Source organism: Elephantulus edwardii, unplaced genomic scaffold (genome assembly GCF_000299155.1).
Source record: "Elephantulus edwardii isolate Elephantulus edwardi_28Jun2011 unplaced genomic scaffold, EleEdw1.0 scaffold00126, whole genome shotgun sequence".
In the NCBI taxonomy this organism is placed as follows: Eukaryota; Metazoa; Chordata; class Mammalia; order Macroscelidea; family Macroscelididae; genus Elephantulus; species Elephantulus edwardii.
Window position 1 is genome coordinate 3363884 of NW_006399876.1, and position 21466 is coordinate 3385349.

The following is a 21466-nucleotide window of genomic DNA, read 5'->3' on the forward strand; positions in this document are numbered from 1 at the left end:
GTAAGGAGCGCAGGGCTTGGACACGACCACCAAGAGGTGGGGGCGGGGCTTGGGCGCTGCTGGTTGTTTATGCAGCAGCACCCTGTGTGTCCGGGGTCACACAGTGGTGGGTAGTCTTCGCTCCTCTGGAGTTCCGCGGTGGATGGCTGACTATTGCTCTTCCTGGGTCTCTTCCTGGCCCGTCTGGCAGCAGAACTCCGTCTGGTGGCAGAACTCCGTCTAGCATTTTACAATTCTAAGAGCCATGTTTGAGGGATTCAGCTTATCTGTATTTTCAATGACCTTTGGCATTGACATTTCAATAACAATTGTCATTGTTTTTTCTTCAGCCATTCCAATAGGCTGTCATTTTCATGTTCCCGATGTCTCATGAGATCAGCTTCTCTTCACGTGATCACTTGTCATTTAGATCCCCTCTTCTGTGAGGGCCTTTCAGCCCCCTTTGGAGGTTGGGCCAGGCTAGTATTTTTCTGATTCGTCAATTTGTACATAATTATTCTCCATCTTGTCCTTTCTCCTTCTTGAGTATTTTAGAGTGAAAGCTTTAAATTTTTACAAGTCTAGTATATCAACATGTTTCTTTGGTGAAAATAATTAATTTCCTGGCCTTAGATTACAAAGATTTTCTGTAATTATTCTTTTAAATGTTTGATTTCTCACGTGAAAATTCATGATTCATCTTGAGTAACTTTTGTATAAAATCTGAGATTTAGATTGTGATTCTATTTTTTTTTTTTGGCTCTGGACGCCCACTTGTTGAAAAGAGTACTCCAATGAACAGCTTTAATATCTTGTCAAAATGAGGTAGTTGACTGTGTCCGTGTGAGTCTGTTTCTGGGTTCTCTATCCATCTGTCTAAATGACCATTCCTGCTATGCCAATAGTGTTGTCATTACTGTGGCTTTATATTAAGCCTTAAAATCAGAAAAAGTGAGTTCTCAGCTTTATACTTCCTAAAATTAATAGATTGTTGTTATTATAAGCCGTTGAGTCTCCTGCGACTCATAATAACTTTTGTATGTGCAGCACCTCTGAAGCCTGCCCGACCCTGAGCCAGTCCCACTGACTCCGACACCCCTACCCCCATTGTCCCAGTGACTGTGTCAATCCACGTCATCTGGAGTCTCCCTCTCCTGCCCTGTCCCTCCACCCTTCTGAGCGTGGTGTCCTTCTCCAAGGACGGGTCCCTGGATACTTTATCTTTCCCAATTTTGTCTACTGTCTTATTCTAGGGAAGAAAGCTGTCACGTAAGCTCTTCCTTGTCTTGTTGCAACTCTTGCAAATGTTGTTGGATTTGCTCCAGTCTGTCTGCCAACCGCTGTCGGAGAGATCTGCTGACCACTGGCCTCTGACTGCCAGGTTCTTGGTGAATACGGAACCATTGTGGATTTTGGTTACTGATCCAGGTGTCTAAGGCTGTGGGGCCTCCGATAAGCATCGTGCTCATCCAGTACAGGGGCTTGGGCAGCTCTACCGCTGATTCACTCTCCCGACGGTGACATGAGCTACCGTGTGGACTGGCATTTCCTCTTCCTTCTGGCCGTCCATGGAGATGTGCTGGCTGGAGCTCCAGAAGTCTCGTGAACCGTGAGGGGACTCTGGGCTCTTTCAGGCCTGTGGATTGGAAGTAGGTGGACAACCCCTGGCTGGTCTTTGTTTATATCGTCTGTGAAACGGGAAATACTCAGTGCTGCAAAGTCTTGATCCATCATCTGGTACACGGCTTGTGTGCGAACATCGACATGGGAGGGCCAAACAGTTATGTGAGGGTGACAATGATACCAGCCCACAACTCCCATGGGGCACCTGTGAGTTCAGCCAACCTCTCTGTCTCTGTTGAGGCTGCAGACAGCTGCTCTGGAGAAGTTTCCTCTCAATCCTTCCTTTTATCAGAACGCTGCAAAATGATGGCAGAATGAATGTGAATAATCTTCACAGAGTCGACCTTTGCAACAACTGGTCATAATTCATTTCCAGCACGTGTGCACTTAGAATCCCTGCTTGTGGCAAGCTCTGGTGGCCTAGTGGCAGGAGACTGCATTGCAATCCCAGAGATGAGCGGTTCAAATCCAACAGATGCTCTGCTGAAGAAGGAGGAACAGTCGCCTCCTGTACCAGTCAGATCCAATTTGATGGTGCACACGTAAAAAGAATAAATAAATAAATAATAATTAAAAAAAAGAATCCCTGCTTGTGTCATCATTTAACCCCCAACGCACGGCCCCACCACATCCTCCTTCTCGGGCTCAGGGCATGGCTGAGGCGAACCAGGAGGGCGTCGGCCTCCAGAGAGCGATGTGTTTCCTGAGTGTTTCATGGGCTTCCTCCTGACTCTTGTCCCTCGCTGTCCAGTGGGATGACCACTGCCAGCTCCCACCCACCCACATGATTAGTTGTGGACCAGAACACTGGGGTCCATATGGGTTTTTTAAAAACAGACTTTTGCCATTGTTGCTGTTGGGAATGAACAGAGTAGAACAGGCACCAACCCAACAACGTCTGGGTGTCCAATCAGCGATGCTGGGGACACCCCTCAAGCTGGGCCTCGGTTCTCACTGTCCTCGTCTGAGGGGCTTCTCCCATTACCATAAACTCACTGCCTCTGTATAGCTGTCTAACTGATTGTTGTCAATTTGACCCTGTTTGTTATTGTTGAATATTGTCAAGTTGTAACCGACTCACGGCTGAACCTCCAGCGGGTTTTCAAAGGTTGTAAGTCACTCGGGAGGAGATTTACCCCTCTTTCTCTCCCAGAGGAGATGGTAGATTTGAACCAAGTCCCTCTGGTGGGCAGGACAGCTTCTTACCACTAGGCCACCAGAGCTCCCTCTATAGATACTTCTTTTAAGGGATGTAATACTCAAGGCTGTCCTTTGTTTATTACATTAAACTACTGTTCCACTTTAAGATAACATCAGGGGCTATTTTTTATTTAAAAAGCATAGTTTCAGGGATTCGTCCAGACTCCAAGACTCCAGAAATTCTCGATTCCATGAGAATTTGAGATTCTCTTCTGCATTTTCTCCCTTTTGGCTAGGCTTCCTCTATGCGATCTTTGACCACAGTGTTTGGTAATGGTAGGTGGGCACCATCCAGTTCTTCTGGTCTGATGGAGGCCCTTGACCACATCCTCCATATGCTCCTGTCTCCATGTCTCCTTCCTCCTCTGTTCAGGTGAAGGAAGACCAATTTTTGGACCTTGGATGAAGGCTTGCAAGCTTTCAGGCCTCAGGCATTCACAGTGTCTTCTTTGATGTTTGGAAGGAGATTATTGGCATTTCTTTCTTGTCCATCTTACTCTGGACATTCCACTGATGGCCATTCAACATCACAGCAATACCAAGCTCCACTGACGGATGGGCAGTAACTGGGCATAAGGTGGAATCGAACCTGGGCCCTGTGCGGTGAATGACTAACATGAACAAGTTATCATATGGAGTCCTGGTGGCACAGAGGTTAAGCACTTAGACGCTAACTGAGACAGACTGAACCTACCAGCAGGTCTGTAGAAGAAAGAATGAGAAGTTTGTTTTTGTAAAAATTTACACATTTTGATCCCATATGGAGCAGTTATAAGGTTGTTTTGAGAGGGAATTGACTTGATGATGGTGGGTTTAGGGTTTGTTTAGTTTTTTATTGTACTAGTTTATTTACAAAATTAGAACTCATTGTTTTCCAGACCAGGTTCTTCCAACTTCCCTCACCCCTGCCCCCGTCAAATTTTACAACCCCATGATTAATATCACTGCCCCGTCCCCACATCCTCAGCCCTCTGCTTCCCCCCTCCTCCCACACTTGGATCCTCATGCTCATTCTACAATAATGGTTTCATACAATATTTGTCCTTGTGGGACTGAGTTAGTTCACTCTAATGCTCTCTAGTCCCAGGTTTAGGGTTTTTTGATGGGTGAGCATTTAGTCATGTGTGGTCACATAAGTCCCATGTAGTGCTTATGCAGGACTATGCAAATAAATCTCACACAATGACTGTGTCATTGTCATTTTTTGGGATTCTTTTTTTTAGCAAATCAATTCCTGTTTATTGAAAGCATCTACCTGTGATATTTCTGTTATAACAGCACTGTTGTTGTTGTTGTTATGTGCTATCAAGTCATTTGCAACTCATAGCAACGCTATGTACAAGAGCTCTAAACCCTGCTCTATCCTGTGCCAACCTGTTGTTATGTGCCGTCGAGTCGCTTGCGACTCATAGTGTGCCAACCTAGCCATCTCAAATGCACTTATTCCCACTGCTCCACTCACAGAATCGATCCATCTCATCGAGGGTCTTCCTCTCCTTCGCTGCCCCTCCACTCTGCCAAACATAATGTCCCTCTCCAAGGACCAGGCCCTCCTTGCAACATGCCCAAAATATGTCAGATGAAGCTTCAGAATACTTGATTCCAAAGAGCCTTCCAGCTTCACCTTCTCCAGGACAAACCTGTTTGTTCTCCTAGCAGTCCATGGTATATTCAACACTCTTTTCCAGCACCACAGCTCAAAGGCATCAATTCTCTTTCTATCATCCCTATTCACTGTCCAACTCTCTGATGCATAGCACATAATTATGAAGACGAAAGCCTGGATCAGGTGCACCTTAGTCTCCAGTCTGATGTCATTGCTCTTCAGTACTCTTGAGAGGTCCCTCACAGCCGACTTTCCCAATGCAATTCGTCTCCTGATTTCCTGGCTGCTGTTACCAAGAGTGTTGATTGTGGAGCCAAGTAAACGAAAACTGTTAACTATCTCAATCTCTTCACTATCCATACTGATGCTGCCAATTGGCCGTTGAGCTTCAGTCCATAACAGCACTAGATAACTAAAACCACGAACAATGCAAGGTTAGGTAGTCTGCCTGCCTGCCTCCCTCCCGTCTGCTCTCTCTCTCTCTCTCGTTAGGTGCTGTAGGGTCAAGTATGACCCACAGCAATCCTACAAAGAGCAGATCTGAACCCTTCCTGTCCTGTACCGTCCTCATCATCTCTGATACACCTGAGCCCATTGCTGCCGTCACCATGTCAGTCCACCTGGTTGAGAGGCTTCCTCTCTTTCACTGACCCTCCACCTCTCAGGTGAAGAACGGCCCAGCCAGGGGACGTCCCTGTCCTTAGGGAGCTCTAAGTGCAGGGAAGGGCCTGGGAGCTAGGAAGTGCCCCCTAGTGAGTGAAAATCGAAAGGCACGTGAGGAGGCAGCTCCCGGAGCTGGATTGAGGAGCTGGGTTGAGAGTGTCCCCTGCTCACGCCCGTCTTTTGCAGTCTCTGCCTAAATCCATATCCTGAGAGTCCTTCTCTCTTGAGCTGACTCTCTGAACATCCCACCGAGCTCTGTTGTCCCGGCCTGTCCTCAGCCCACTGCTCCCTGTGGCCAGCCCTCAGCCCTGAGCACACTCAGACCAGCTGCAGCCCGCTGGATAACCACAGGTTACTGTGCTCATGACTTCCACCTGCCCTGTGAACCGAAAGGATCCTTGCTGCTGCTGCTGCTGTTAACAGGATTTGCTTCCTTGTGGTGGTCTCACCCACAAGGTCTCAGAGGCGGGTCAGTGGGAAGGTTAACATGAGGCCGTACTGGAGCAAGGCGGGTCCTAGCCCGACCTCACTGTGACCGGTGTCCTTAGAGAAGAGGACGGGGACAGAGTGGCACGCACAGAGGGAGGACGACCATGTGACGGCACAGGCAGAGATCGGGGTGATCAAACCCAAGCAGAGGAGCCCCTGGGCCACCAAGACTGAGAGGTACAAGGTGGGGTCTTCCCCAGAGCCTCTAGAGGGAGCAGGGCCTGCCCACACTCTGAACTCCTGACCCCCAGAACTGAGAGGACAGTTGTTGCCATTGCCCTCCACTTCATGGTGTTTTGTTAACGTCACCCCGACACCACCCTCGTCCTTACACGTCTGGATCCCCCCACAGTGTCCACCCCACGTGAGTCCACTCATCATGGTTGCTCCTTGAGGGCCTTGTGCAGGAATAGGGCACCTTCTGCCCCGCTGGGTGACATTCACCATGGGAAGCCCAGGAGATGTGACCTGGCCCAGGGAGGAGGGAAGGAGGACAGGGCCTTGAGTGCCCACCCAGCCAATGTCCATGGCGGTCCTTAGAGCAGTGGTGCCTTTGCTCGTTCGGAGCCAGGACTGCAGGCTGGAGAGGGTGAAGGGGGTGAGAGACTTGTTCAAGCATGACAGCCCAAGGGCAGGGTCAAGACCGAGAAGCCCGCTACCATAGACTCAGTGTGACGCACAGCGGCCTCCCAGGACAGAGCAGAACACCCCATGGGGTTGCCATGGCTGGAATCTTCACAGGAGACCGCTGCCCCATCTTTTTACCTCATGGTGGCTGGAGGATTCAAAACACCAACCTTTCAGTTAGCAGCCCAACAGATAACGCACTGCACCACCAAACTGAGAACAAATGTATAGCCCATTGCCCTTGAGCCTCTTCTGATTCCCAGTGGCCACGGCGGGGTTCTTGGCTGCGGGGCCTTAACGCCCATCTTTCTCCTGCAGAACAGCTGGTGGAGTAGAACTGGCAACCTTTCAGCCACATAAAGATACTGTATCTAAGCTACTAGTTACTTTGTTAATGAAGTAACACTGTTACTATTTCTGTGCCACCAGAGTTACTTTGTTCATGAAGTAACAAAACTCCCCAAATAACCAGGGAACTCACCCCTATCCACTTGATTGTGACTCACAATGACTACAGGGTGGAACAGAGGGTCCCCACTGCAGCGAATCTGTACAGAGCAGACAGCCTCGCCCTTCGCCTGCAGATCCATTACAGCCGAATGCCTTACCCCCTGGGCCACCAGGGCTCCCTCATGAAAGGAAATGAGGTTTGTGGTGATTGATGTGATGATTCCCACATGAGCGGTGGCGCTGAGGGTGGAAAGACGTGGCTGTGAAACGCAGCTTTCACAGAGGACGGTGTTGTTCCACTGAGCAAGCTGTGGCGAACTGAGCCTGCCTGCCGCTTGTGTGTGCACACCTGTGTGTGGGGATCAGTGAAACAGGGCTGGGATCCATTGACTTTTCTTCTGAAAATCAATCATAAATGACAGTCTATCTTTTCTTGTGATTGTGTGAAAGCTTGCAGAGCCAGTTGGCCTTCCATTCAACGTTTAGTGCACATTGTGTTTTATTGGCAAATGGCTTGCCGCACTTTCCCTGCTTCCTCCCTGGGTCTCCTGTTTCCATTTGTCTTTCTATCTGCTGTCTCCTGGGCTGGGCAGATGAGACAGCCTGGTTTTTCCGTGGCTGTGGGCCTTGGGGACTATGCTTGCTCAGAACTGCGCTCTGCAGGTGCCTCTCACACCAGGAAAAGCTCTGGAAACAGTGTTGCCAGAGCGATAGAGCTCTGTCCCTGCACACCCACTGCAGCCTGGCTCTCGGCGCCTATCCGGGCTTTGCCTGAGTCTCCCAGCAAGATTGTAACAGGAAGGTCACACGTAGGTGGCTCTAAGGAACAGAAATCCATTGTCTCCCAGTTCAGGAGCTGGAAGTGGGGATCCAGGGCACCAGCCGCAGGTGGGGGCGAGCTCTCTCAAGCAGCGCTGAGAAGGCCCTGGTCTCATTCCTTCAGCAAGACACAATGGGCATCACCCCATCTGGCTTCTGTCCCTGTTTACCCTGCTCTTTTCTTACTCAGCTCTGGTTATGTTGATTTGACACCCACGCAGGGATGGCCTCATCAGTTAACAAAGAAAACTTTATTTCCACATAGGGTTAGGCTGCTGATTGAAAGGTCAGTAGTTCAAACCCACCAACATTCCCCTGTAAAAAGTTATAGACTCAAACACCCTCAGATGGAAGGTCACGGTGCAGGGACTGGCTCTGTGGCCGCGTATTTGTTGTTTCTGTAAGGTGATACGTCATGGAGAGGGACAGAGGGCAGTCTCTGGGGGATGCAGCAGTTTCACGCTTGATGACGTGATGTTGGTGATTCGAAGCCACCCAGAGATGCTTCCAGAAAAGCTCAGGATCTGCTTCCAAAATCACCAAGGTCGTAACCCTGAAAACTAAGGAGCAGTTCTACTCCGCTCTTATGTGGTTCCCAAGAGCCAAACACACAAAACACAACGCCGTGGACAGACGGTACTAGGAGCAGTGGCATGTCTGCGGCCCCATCATACCTCCACAAATGCTCTGAGAGAGGGCTCGTCACAAAGCGGTGGTCATTAGGGCCCAAGGCCCCCAGTGTGGCCACTGGACCAGACCCCCAGTGGGGTCTCCTCTGGTCTCTGGAGCACACATGGGAATCTGCCATTTTAATGAGGACCCCATGTGACCCTTGGGGTTATGCAGCCTGAGAACCTGAGCTCTGACAGCAGCCAGCCAGAAAGGTAAGATTCTAGGACAGTTAGTACAGGGGAAGGAAGCAGCCTGGTGATTGGTCTAGAGTCATCTCAGGGAATTCAGGAGTTCAAGAACCTTCAGGGGAAAGACACAAACATCAGAAATGTGTCCCTCTGGCCAGGCATATGCCGCCCTCCTCAGCAGGAACATGCCAGCCTGGCCTGGACACTCTGCGCATCCACTTCATGCCAGACTCCTCCTCCTGCTCCAGCCTCTCCTCCTCCAGGAAGTCCTCCCTGACCTGCCTGGCTCAGTTCAGCAGGATGTGCAGCTTTGCTGTAGAGCAGGCTCCTCCTGCCTCCTCACCCTGCTCACCCTCCTTCCTCTGGTCACCATCCTCCTGCTGGCCACTCTCTTCCCCCTGGTCACCCTCTCCCTGGGGCCTCCCTCCTCCTGTGGGCCTCTTCCCTCTGCTTTTGCCTCCTCTTCTTGGTCTTCCCCTTTCTGTTGTCACCCTCCTCCCCCGGTCACCCTCGTCCCCCTGGTCACCCTTGTCCCTGGTCACTCTCCTCCCCCTTGGTCACTGCCCCCCCTCCTCTTCACAGCCTGCCTTTCCCCCAGGCCTCCCTCCTTCACCCCTCCATCTCCCCCAGGGCGCTTGCACTGAGGATGCCATTTCTGCCCCTGGGCAGGTGTCTGAGCATCTAAGGGAGCAGGGAGGGGTCTGTTTCCCTCACTTTGATCCCCTGGCCACCCACCATGCTGCCTGCCGCTCTGGGTTGGTTGAAGGACTGCCCACTCATTGGCACTAGGGTGGGGGTGACTTCCAGGGCTCAGATCAGCCTTTCCCTTAAGAGGCTTTACCTTCTTACTGAGAACCCAAACCTCATCACGTAATCTGGGGAGATCAGCTCAGGCGGCAGGGCCTTCTGAGGAGGCGCCCCTGAACCTCACAGAGCTGGGTGTCACTGGCGGGGGTGGGGGGTGTGGAGCGCGCTGGGTGACGCTGACAGGGTGTCACTAAAGGACTGATGATGAAAGCTTTGCACAGTGTTTCAGCAGAGCGGGTTACACATAAAGGCCGGCAGTGAGTTATGGTAACAAGAACCCTTTCCGAGCCCGGCCTCCCCGTGCTGACGCCCCGCGCTGACGCCCTATGCTGATGTACCGTGCTGATGCCCCTTGCTGACGCCCCATGCTGATGTGCCGCGCTGACGCCCCACGCGGCTAGAGCTCTCCTGGAATATTTGGGGGACCTGCTTAGGCTCTCCTGTCACAAGGGTCATTGTTCCCCAATTATCGTGATTCCTCCAATCACGTGGTTTCATCATCCACATGTCCCACAAGCTTACAGCTATTTTGTAAAACCACCGACCTTGTCGCGTTCTCTGGTAATTTCACTTCCAGCTGTGGCAGTGGTGTGTGAACCTGGGTCAATGACTATTTCAGAATAACTCATCACCGCTGAGTCAGAACCAGCTCACAGCTGACGCCCCGGTGAGTTCTCCGAGGCTGTAAATCCCTACCCGCCATCCCGCGGAGCCGCTGGTGGATTCAAACCAGCAGAGGCGAGGCCGTGGCCTTAGCACCGCAGCTTCCTACGGACCACACCACCAGAGCTTTCAGAGGGAAGGAGCGATCTGAGAAGGAAGGTTTTCAAGGCTTCTCTTGAACTAGCAATGTAACTTCTTGTTAGGTGCCCTGGACCCTCCGGCGGGTTTTCAGAGGCTGTAAATCACACCAGAGGAGACTGCCCATCAGCCTTCCCCAGTGGAGCTCCTGGTAGATTTGAACCATGTACCTCAGGTTTGGCAAGACTCCTTCCCACTAGACACCAGAGCTCCCTAATATTCAAACTCAGTGTAGGAAGATTTTTACAAAACAGTAACGTCATGTGCATTCATATAACCAGTGAAATAGTTAAATTCACCGCAGTTGTTGTTGTTCGGTGCCGTCTAGTCAAGCCCAACTCCTAGTAACCCTGTGAACAACAGACCTGAACCCTGTCCTGTCCTGTGCCAGTTCACCATCCCTCACACGCTCGGGACGTTGCTGCAGTCACGTCCACCGGGCTGAGGGTCACTACACTTATCATACACTGTTGTGATTAAGATTGATTACAAATATTCCAGAGGATTCTGTGTGACGTGGCTCGGGACCGGTCCAGGGGGAGGGTGGCTGGATGACCTCTCCCGAGCAATGCCAGTGGAGCAGACAGCTGTTCCATCTCTTGGTTATGAGAGGAGGCAGCGGTGGCTGGTCCGGAGGCCTCTGATCTTGGCGTGTCTGAGTTCACCAGTGTGGCTGCAGTGGACGGTCCTCCCCCTGTTCATCGGCCCACTTCTCTACCAACCACGATGCCCTTTCCCAGCCCTTGACAAATCGTGTTGCTGTGAGGAGCCGTCGAATCGACTCTAAGGTGGTGTCGACCCTGGAGCCCTGCTGATCCTGTGCTGTCCTCCACCCCCATACCATCCTCTGCCCCCCACACCGTCCTCCACCCAAGCGCCGTTCTCTGTCCCTGCACCGTCCTCCTCTGTGCTCAGGCCGCTCTTACAGTCACGGTGTCCGCCCAGCGCTCTGAGGGTCCTCCCCTCTGTCACTGACCCTCTGCTTGCCCATGCGTGATGTCCTCCAGGCACTGGTGCCTCTTGACAGCTTGCCCAAAGTGCAGGAGACAAAAGTCACACAGGGGATATCCCAGTGCTGACCCCTGCTGTCAAGCTAGGACAGGGTTCTGGTTTTTGAGAGGATTATTTTAAAGCGTTGACCATTACCGATTACAGCCTTCAAAACGGATTACACCTCAACATCCAGAAAACAAAGCTCCGCACCCCGGAACCAACAGGCAAACCGTCCTGGGGCAGCCTCCCCATCGCACATGGATCAACACTATGGGAGCAACAGACAGGAAATGAAAAGGCGCGCTGCGTCGGGAGCTGTGCCGCCCAGACTCTCCAAACTGCCGATAAGCAGCGACGCCGCTTCAAGGACTCGAGTGCCGCGACCCACGTCGTCGTATTCCCAGTCGCTTCACGTGCATCTGAAGGTTGGACAATGAATGAAGAAGGCTGAAGGACTGGTGCCTCTTCATGGTGAGGTTGGCAAAGCGTATCGAGCACACGACAGACTGTTAAATGAGCCACAGGAACAGAAGTCCGTTCTAGAGAAAGTGCAATGAGCACCCTGCCTGGAGGGAAAGAGGGTGAAACAGACAGGAGGGGCCCATCCTTGGAGAAGGACATCAAGGTGGGGAAAGTGGAGTGAGGGCCAGCAGTTCAAATCCACCAGCTGCTGCACAGGAGAAAGATGGGGTGTCGGGGGCGTCTGTGGGCTCACAGCTCTGTGAATTCTAAGCTAGGTCTTCTCTGCCCTACAGGCTTGCTGTGAGGCACATTCGACTTGAGGGCAGTGGGCTTGGATTTTTATTTCTTTTCAGACGTGAGCTGAAGGCTCCCAGGGAGGGGATGCAGGAGGGGCTCCAAGCCCTAGGTGGAGGCAAGGACAGGCCTGCAAGTGTCCAGGCTGGTGCTGGACCTGGCGGCCTAGGGACACCTCCGAGTTGGTGGCCAGGCCAGGCCTTCAGGGTGGTCCCCTGGGGAGCCAGGCAGTGACAGCAGATCAGTTCACCTGTGGAGTCACTGGAGATGCTGCTTGGGTCTGGTGGAGCCTCTGCTTCTCCTAGGACCGACACTGAGTGGGTGGAGCAGCTGACTTACTGCAGGACTGGCTCCCCTGCAGGTGAGCACGAGGGCTGAAGTGTGTCCCCTAAAACCCTAGCCCCCCAAACATGACTATATATGTAAACAGTGTTCCTTCTGTGTTATGCTAAGGAGACCATGTTGGAATAATACTTCCTCTCATTGTGGTCATGTTGGAACTGACTCAGAGCTGACCCTCAGCGGGGCTCAGAGGCTGTAACTCACAGGAGAGGTGGCCTACCTTCCTCCCGAGAAGGGCTGGTGGACTTGAACCATCAGAATAGTGCTACCCCTGTTTACAGCACAGCCCACAGCCATCCGGGCCACCAGAGCTCCCTCATGCTGGAGTGTTGTTGTTATGTGCCATTGGGGGGGACCCGACACATAGCTGACCCTGCCGTGGGTTCCCAGAGGCTGTAAACTGCACGGGAGGAGGCTGCCTTCTCGAAGAACAGCTGGGGCATTTGATCCGCATGCCTTTGGGTGGGCAGCACAGCTCCTTGCCTGCCAGGCCACCTGGGTTCTCTACACAGGACCAGACCCCGCTGTGTGTCAGTCCCCACGCGTGTCTGCAGGGAGCTGTGGTTTTCACGGCTGTGCCTTTGAAGTGGACAGCCGGGACTAGGAGGACGCAACCCCCCATTTCCAGTTAGTCATCGCGGGTTGACTTATGTGACCCCTGCCCCCGACCAAGTACATGTCGACGTGGCTGGGTCGTGACACTGCGTCTGGCAGTTCCGTGACTCTATCTCCTTAGTGGTGGGTCCTCATCCTTCCCACGGGTCACGTTCTGTGAAGTCGCAGCGCTGGTGGACCCAGGACCACAGCAGCAGGTTCCTGCAGCCTCGGGATTGGTCAGGAGGAGCCCGGTGGCTCGGTGGCCACCTTAGTGTTTGTGGTGAAAGTTTACAGAGTAAACAGTTTTCCAGTCGGTAGGTCGGTGACTTACACCCTTGTCTTGTTTCAGGACATTTGTCAGACGTTCCTCTGTGTAACGACACTCTCCTCACAGGGCCCAGCTCCCTGGGTCTGTCCTCCTGTCCCTCCTACCTTCGGAGCTTTGTTTAGGGACACACGCTGCTCTTCTGCCTGGACGGTGGCTCGCTGTGGCTTGTGGTCCTGCAGGCGGGTGTTACCCCCACTCCGGGGGCGTTGGGCTGTGGATGTCGCATGGGTTTTCACAGTCCGTATTTAATCTGTCGACACTGAATTCACAGCCAGCAGCGCTGTAACTCATGTCTCCACAGAGCTGCTCTAACACTCCGTTTTCTTTGTAGGGCATTTCCCTCACAGCCGCTTCGTGCTTGGTCACAGTCATTCCTGGCATAAAGCTCTCCACCTCTCTTGGATGGCCGTGCAAAGGCACTCAGCCGTGTGGATAGTAATAAATCACAAGTTACGCGGAGGAGATGGAGAAGTGCAGACACTTAATGTGAATCCTTAGACGGAGCAGGAAGCAGCCATTCAGACAGAACAAGAGGACACTGCAGGGTTTCAGCCAGGGAGGCTGTGCATCAGGGCGGTGTCCCCGCTCCATTCCTAGTCAGTCTGTACACGGAGCAAATCATTCAAGAGGCTGGATGAAGAATGTGGCGTCAGAGTCAGAATCAGACTCATCAACAACCTGCACTACGCAGACGACACAGCCGTGCTGTGGAAAGTGAAGAGGACTTGAAACACTGCAGAAGATTCAAGACACCTCAACAACATCAAGAAAATGGAAAAAATCCTTACAGCTGGCCCTACAGACAGCATCATGACAGACGGAGGAAAGGTTGACGCTGTCAAGGATTCTATTTTCGTCGCATCCACAGTCAACACTCGGGTAAGCAGCAGTTAAGAAGTCAAGTGGTTGGGGAGCTCTGGTGGCCTAGTGGCAAGAAGCTGCACTGCAATCCCAGAGGTGCATGGTTCAAATCCACCAGATGCTCTGCTGTACCAGTCAGATCTGATTTGAGTGTACACACACAAATTAATAATACTAATACTAATACTAATAGAAGTCAAATGGTTTACAGCCCTGGACAAAGATTCAAATGCAAGGGTATCATTTCGAAGAGTAAGGTCCACCTAGGCCAAGCCACGGTGTTGCAGCGGTCTATAACATAACAGATGACTGGCGGCTGTAGCACCTTGGAGGTGGTGGTTTATGTGTTGTCTGGGAACCACTCAGAGCTGGCCCTCCAGTGGGTTTTCAGAGGCTGTAAATCCCAGCTCCTTCACACTAAGCCCCTAGAACTCCCCATGACACCTCATTAGTAGGACAATAGCTACTACAAAAACCAACTCAAAGTGGATGAGGACCTAGGACTAAAACCAAGGACTATAAACTTCACTAAAGAAAAGCTTGGAAGAACTCTAGAAGTCCTAATCCACAACATAAACAGTCTTCCAAGTATCCTGAAAAATCCATAACCAGGAGAAGGTAAAATAGATGAATGGGACCTTCTAGAATCAAATCCCTAAGCACATCCAAAACCTTCTCCACCAGGGTAAAAAGGGAAACCACAGACTGGGAAAAAGTATTTGGTAATAACATGTCAGATAAGGGACTTATATCTAGAATTTATAAAATACTTGAGCATCACAACAAGATAAAGGTAAACAATCCAATTGCAAAATGGGCACAGGATATGAACAGACACTTCACCAAAGAAGACATTCAGATGGCCAACAAGCACATGAAGAAATGTTCCAAATCCCTAGCTCTAAGAGAGATGCAAATCAAAACAGCTATGAGATATCATCTCACCCCAGACAGAATAGCAAAATTTAATAGAGCAGCAAGCAACAAATGCTGGCGAGGTCGTGAAGAAACTGGAACCCTTATTCACTGTTGGTGGGAGTGTAAAATGGTGCAACCGCTGTGGAAGGAGGTATGTCACTTTCTCAAAAAGTTGTAAATAGAGATACCATTTGACCCAGCAATTCCACTACTGGAAATATACCCCAAAGATACCATAACTGCCACCCAAGCAGATATATGCACACCCATCTTTATTGTGGCTTTGTTCACAATAGCCAGGAGTTGGAAACAACCCAAGTACCCATCAACAAACGAATGGATAGAGAAGATGTGGTATATATTCACACAATGGAATACTACACTGCATTGAAAAACAACGAACTCATGCAATATTATTCAAAATGGATGATCCTGGAGGACATTATACTGAGTGAAATATCTCAGTCACAAAGGACAAATACTGCATGGTTCCACTGTTGTAAAACAGGACTGACATCAGGTTTGGGGGGGAGACTGAGAAAGATGGGATAAATAATGTATACTGCATTGAAACAGATGAGAGAGAAGACTGTTTAAAAGGGATATGTGGTTAGGTGTTTTAGTCATGACAGGAGTCCAGAGCGAAGGCTGCATTAGTGTAGTGGACCTGGGGGGAGGGATTATAAAACAATGAAAGAATTTTTCTTTTACTTTTCAAAAGAAGAATGAACTGGGGTGAGGAGGGGTGTGCAGGGAGAAAAGTGCAACAATGAATGAATGGAAATCCAAAGTTTCTGTAAATTTTCATTGAAATGAATAATTAAAAAAATTTAAAAAAAGAAAAATATTCTGCAATAGTGTGAAATTAAGGCTTTGTACAACCTTAAGCAAAAGAATGTCTTACTCAAGTAACTCATCGATAGAAAAATAAGAGACTGACCTCTCCCATCATTGTACTCCCCTTTCACGATGCTCTGAGCTAAAGTAACTCTGAGTCTTTGCTTTACCCCTTTAAAGGGGAGAGGTTTGCCTCTTAGCCTAGCAGAGGCAATGGGCAAACTTCCTTACCAAAACAGAAGCCTTCTGACATTTGCCCACCTACCCTGAAATCATATGATGCTGAGAATTATTCCTTTTTGGCCACAGAAGACGCCAAGCTCTCTTGGGACCTTGACAAGCCTGGGACACCATCCCCAGGTCTGAGCACCTGGACCCAGAGGAAATGCTCTAAAACATTTCACACTCCGCTGTCCTGCCCTCCCCCACAGACAAAGGAAAACCCACATCCATTACTGTCCTGCCCCCATAAACCCCCACAGTCTCTAAGACAAAGGTGTAGATCTGGGAAGGTCTCTATGCTGTTGTTACTGAGCTGATTGCACAACAGATGTGCACCTGGCTCTGTCCTGCGCCGTCCTCAGTCCTCATCATCTCCGGTAGACTGGAGCCTATGGTCATGGTCACTGCGTCAGTCAGTCCCTCTCGTGGAGGGTCTTCCTCTCTTACACTGACCCTGCACTTGATGTCCCCCACATGATGTCTTCTCCAAGGACTGGCCCCTCCTAGCAACATACCAAAGGACGTGAGAAGAAGCTTCACCAGTTATTGACTTTTCCAATCCAACTCCTGTTCCCAAGGTTGGTTTTCCAGCGGCAGGTGGCTAAACTATGCGTCAATATTTTTGGTTGTTTTATATACATGTGAAACTTGGGCAATGAATTAGGAAGGCTGGAGAAGAACCGATGCCTTTGAATGCCGTGCTGGTGAAGACTATTGAATACCCCATGGACTGCCAGAAACACGAACAGATCTGTGCTGGAGGAAGGACAGCGGGGGTGGGGAGGCGGAGTGGGGACAGCAGAGCAAGGAGGAGGGAAGGCAAAGGGGGGAGGGGGCGGGCAGAGGATGAGTGGGGAGCTCCTGGGGGGGGCAGAGTGGGGAGAGCAGAGTGGGGACCTCATGGGGGGAGGATGGAGTGGGGAGGGGGCAGGCAGAGGATGAGTGGGGAGCTCCTGGGGGGGGAGAGGGGGGGGGGGCAGAGTGGGGAGAGCAGAGTGGGGAGTTTATGGGGGGAGGGCTGAGTGGGGAGGGTAAGTAGGGAGCTCGTGGGGGGGCAGAGTGGGGAGCTCGTGGGGGGAGGGCGGTGAGAGAGGCTTTATTTCTCATTGTTTGGACACATTGCCAGGAGGAGCCGGGCCCTGGCAAGGTCGTTCTGCCTGGCCCAGGACAAGGTCAACGGCAAGGAAGCTCCTCTAGCAGATGGATGGGCTGCCAGTGTCCCGACAGCACTGGCTGCGGGCGGAGCTGGACCCACAGGGGCCCACTGTGTAGTGACAAGCGCACGGTGAGCTGGAATCTGCTCGGGGTACAAACAACAGGCGGCTCTTCAGCCTGGGAGGCATTTAAACAGCAAACTCACCAATGAAACGCACAAAACAAACGGGTAACATGCAGCATAAAGAGGACCGGGAAAGGACAAAGCCAGCTGGGCGGCTGTGTGTTTGACCTTGGCTGGGACGTGCGCTGGGTGACTTGTCCCCAGTGAGAGTGGGAAGGTCAACTTGGGGGCTCAGCATATGCTTCAGGGAGCAGATCAGTTTGCAAAGACAGAATGTGGGATAAGAGGAACCCACTGTGCTTTCTCACCCCACCCTGCTGAGCTCCCATCATAAAGTGAAAAGATGAGGTGTGGAGACCCCCAAACTGCGCACTGTGCAGGGGGTCCCCTGGGGCAGGTCTCAGGTGACAGCTGAGGGCCAGGCTCTGGGGACGGAGTGCCTCCGTGTGTACCACACAACTTGTGTTCAGGGTTAAATGGTGCTGAGTTCCTGACCCTCGTTCTGTCGACAAGACCCTGGAAAGAAGGATTTCCACTCCCCCCGACTCCCAGCTATTTTATGAGTTAAGTCAGACCAGAGCAGGGCAGCTCCTTACCTTCAACCCTCTTGAGTTATGAGAGGAGCAGGGGGCATGGAGGCGTGAGGGCAGACAGACACCTGGAGAGTATTATCCCTTGTTATGGAACCATGACATGGAAAGAGCCCATGTGCCCTTGGTAAGACCTTGCTAAGTCTATTCTTCAAAACTACCTGCTGTGGTGTTTCATAAGAGCCCTGGGAGGGCAGTAGATTAAGCCTTGAGCTGCTATCCCAAAAGTTGGGGGTTCGAATCCCTCACCACAGGAAAAGGGTGAGGCTGTCTACCTCTGTAGCGATGGCAGCCTCGGAAACCTCATGGGCAGTTAGTTCTCTGTCCTGCAGGGTGGACAGGAGGTGCCATGGGGGCTTTCAAGGCTCTGTGAGCTCCCCAGCCTCTGAGCCCCTCCGGCGGGGCTGGTGCTTCACGCTTTTCTTCGAGCACGTCATGCTGAAGACACCCAAGTGCTTCTCTGTCACCCATGCAGCAGGCTGGACATGGGGGACCCTGGATGTGGGGGCCCTGGACGTGGCGCTGTGTACATTACTAGGATGCCATTCTGAGCAACTCTAACTATACAGTGGACATGTAGGATGAGGAGGAGTCTGGGTTCTGAGTGGGCCACATGTGCTCAACCAGTTGGTCCTTGAAGCGAGTTTGATTTCTCTAGGGTAGATCAAGATATGGGCTCCCATCCTTCACCCAGGAACCATCTGAATGGTCAGTGCCCTCCAGTCTAAGTACGTCCTCTGGTTCAGGGGTGGGCAGTCCTAACATAGGGCCCCAAATGAGGCTGGAAGCCAGTGACATGTCAGGATTTTGAGCTGGGGACTGGCCAACGTCTGGGCCGTGGATACACAGGACGAGGGTAAATTTCAGGACATTCAAGGACAACTTTCCTGGAAATGCTTCTGGCTCAGCTGACCAGCCAAGACGTGACATTTGCCAGCTGGATGTACAGGCTCAGAACGACCCTGCATGTGTCCCAGGTTCAGCCTGGCCTGGACACCACGCAGGTTCCTGGTTGATGCTGACCATGCCCTACCCCATGCGGCCCTGCCTGACTCACAGATCATATTAGGGGGTCAGGAGCAGTGAGGGTCTGGACAGAGGTCCCCACTGCCTGGGACTGAGTGAGCCCTCAGGGCAGAGGGAAGAGGAAACAATTTGGAACATCTCTGTGCCCCACACCGCCAGGCTGTCCAGGCCAGGGGAGGTGGGGGTAGAACCTCCCCAGTCCAGGGGAGAGGCTGGGAGTGAAGAGGATGCCTGGGCTGTGTGTGTGTGTGTGTGTGTGTGTGTGTGCATGTATGTTAGTGTGTGAGCTTGTGTGTGTGTGATGTTTGTGAATGTGTGTGCACTGATGTGTCAGTGTGTGTATGTGTTAGGGTGTGAGTACGGTGTGAGGCTTGTGTATGAAAGTTTGTGTAAGTGTGTGTGTAAGAATGCGAGAGTTTGTGTGTGCAAACTGGCATCATATCTGGATGTGGTAGGGAGAGCTGGGTGGGGGCAGTCCCTGACCCTTGCACAGTCAGCCATGGCCTGCGGGCACTGCTATCTGCAACCATTCAGGGCACCTGTGCGGGGGCCCGCCAGGGTCAGGCTCAGGATCCTGGGAGCTCGGTGGGGCCTCGGGTCTCAGAGCTGAGCAGAGTGTGGGCCCCGGGTACCTGCTCTTCACATGCCCGCACCGACGACCCCACAACACCTCCATCTTCTCATCCCTCACCTCCTCACCCTCTCCCCCAGGCCCCAGGTTTTCTGTTTGAGATCTTTGTTGTTGCCTGAATGTCAGCAAAGGAGCCTTGGTGGCGCAATGGTTATGCACCCGCCAGGTCTGCACGTGCTCCCACCTCACCCATATCCTCCTGCCCTGCCCTCTTCCTGAGATGCCACCGCACCATGGAAATGTCGGGTGCTGGACCTGCAGTGGGCAGAGCCGAGGGTCCTGCTTGAGGTGGGGGCTAAGATTGGATCCAGGCCGCCTTGGACTTGTGCAGAGGACTCGGGTCTGCTGTTTACAGGAAGCAGGGGGCAGTGAGTAGGAGCCAGGCCCAGTGTGACGGTGACAGCTGGCTGGTGAGGACAGCATCGTGGATGCCAGCTCAGGACCCTCGGGGACCCTCGGAGAGGGGCTGTGGGGGCTGTACCATCTGCTCGCAGGTCAGGCAAGGCCCTGGGGTGGGGGGAGGGTGCACTTCTCCTGATGCATTGAGGCAGCCCTGGGGTTTAAGGGGCAAATCTGCCTGGGGAGAAGGCTGGGGCTTGGCTCCAGAGGCTGCCAGGGTAGGCTCACGGTGAGCTGGCGGGCAGTCGGGTGAGAGGGAGGCTGCCTGGGCCTCCCTTCACCCATAGGCAACACCAGCCTGGTGGGCCCTACAGCCGCTTTGCAAAGAGGAACAGGGAGGGGTGCAGCCCAGGGCAGGAGCACTTTGTGTCCAGCCTGCCCTGTCCCCCTCCCCTCCCCCCTTGGAGGAGCCCCACTCCCATCATCAGACACAGCTGACCCCCATAAAACACCACCTTCTGTTCCTAAGCCACGCCCTCCCCACCCCCAGGGGTTTGTGCTCAGACCTTTGTCTACGTAAATCTCAGGTAAATCTCAGCAAAGGAGCTTGGCGGCACATTAGGCACTTGGCTGCCGGCTGACAGCTCAGTGGTTCAAATCCACCCAACAGCTCCTGGTGACCCGTGCTTGTCATGAAAGGGCCGTTATGAGTTGGAATCGGCTTGACCATCCCCAACAGCAATCTTAGAAGCCTGAAATCCTCACAACGGGGGCTCACACTCTGAAAGGGGCCCCGGGCTCTGTAGTCTCCGCTTTCTGGGACAGGTCCTGCCGGGGGTGTCCTCCACTCTGTGCACCTGTCTCCACCCGGCCGGCACCCTCTGCAGCAGGGGAAGGCTGAGTGCCCGAGTTGTCCCTGGCCTCGAACTCCTGTCTACCCTCATACTAGACAGTCTGAGCTGGCCAGAGGGACGGCATTCCAGGCACTGAGGCCTGGCTGGCTGGAGCTGGGCCGGGTGGGTCCCTCTCTCCAGAGGACAGTGCAGTGAGATCATCACCCTGGGCCCAACAAACTGAATCCTGACGAGGGTACAAGCCCAGCCTGGGGGCCCCTTGGGGGCTGGGGTGCTGAGCAGAGTGGACATCTCCCTACTGTGGAGAAGGTGGGGCCCCCTTGTTGAATTCCAGGGTGTGCTTCCCTCAGCTCCCAGGTTCTCCTACTTCTGCCTCTAGGGTGTGGGAGCCTCAGCCCTCCACCTGCCTGACAGCTGTCAGGGGAACAGCTTGGAGCAAGCCCTGGGCACCCCGATATCCGCATAGCTTTGCATCCAGAGCCCTGACTGTGCAGAGCCGCCTGCAGGCTCCCGGCTGGCATGACACCTCTCGCCAGGAGCCTTCCCAGGGCTAACAGAACAAGACTTCAAGTAGCCATTGGCTCCTCGGGGGTGAAACTGTTAAGCACTGGATTACTAACCTGAAGCCTGGCGGTTCAAGTCCACCCAGAGGTGCTCTAGGAGAGCCACTGACAGTAAAGGTCACAGCCTTGAAGGTCCTATGGGGAGGTTTGAGTCCATACACCTGAGGCTACTGTGAGTATCCCTCCTGGCCTGTGGCTGAGCCTTCCTCCTTGGCACCTGGCTGTCAGGGATCCTCACCTCAGGAAGTCAATCACCAGCCACCCAGGTGGAGGTGGAGGGGAGAGATTCACCCCTCCTTCCCTCGAGCCTGCTGGTGCCAACACAGCTCCCCCTGCTGTCTTCAGGTGGGCACACCTGATTTTCCCATCCCCTCTGCTGTCTTCAGGTGGGCACACCTGATTTTCC

At 52.7% G+C, this 21466-nt stretch overlaps 1 pseudogene; it reads right to left on the reverse strand.

The window, feature by feature from the left end:
* Nucleotides 1-1223: 1223 nt before the first annotated feature.
* The window catches only part of LOC102868957, a 21238-nt pseudogene continuing 995 nt past the window's right edge, over nt 1224-21466 (reverse strand).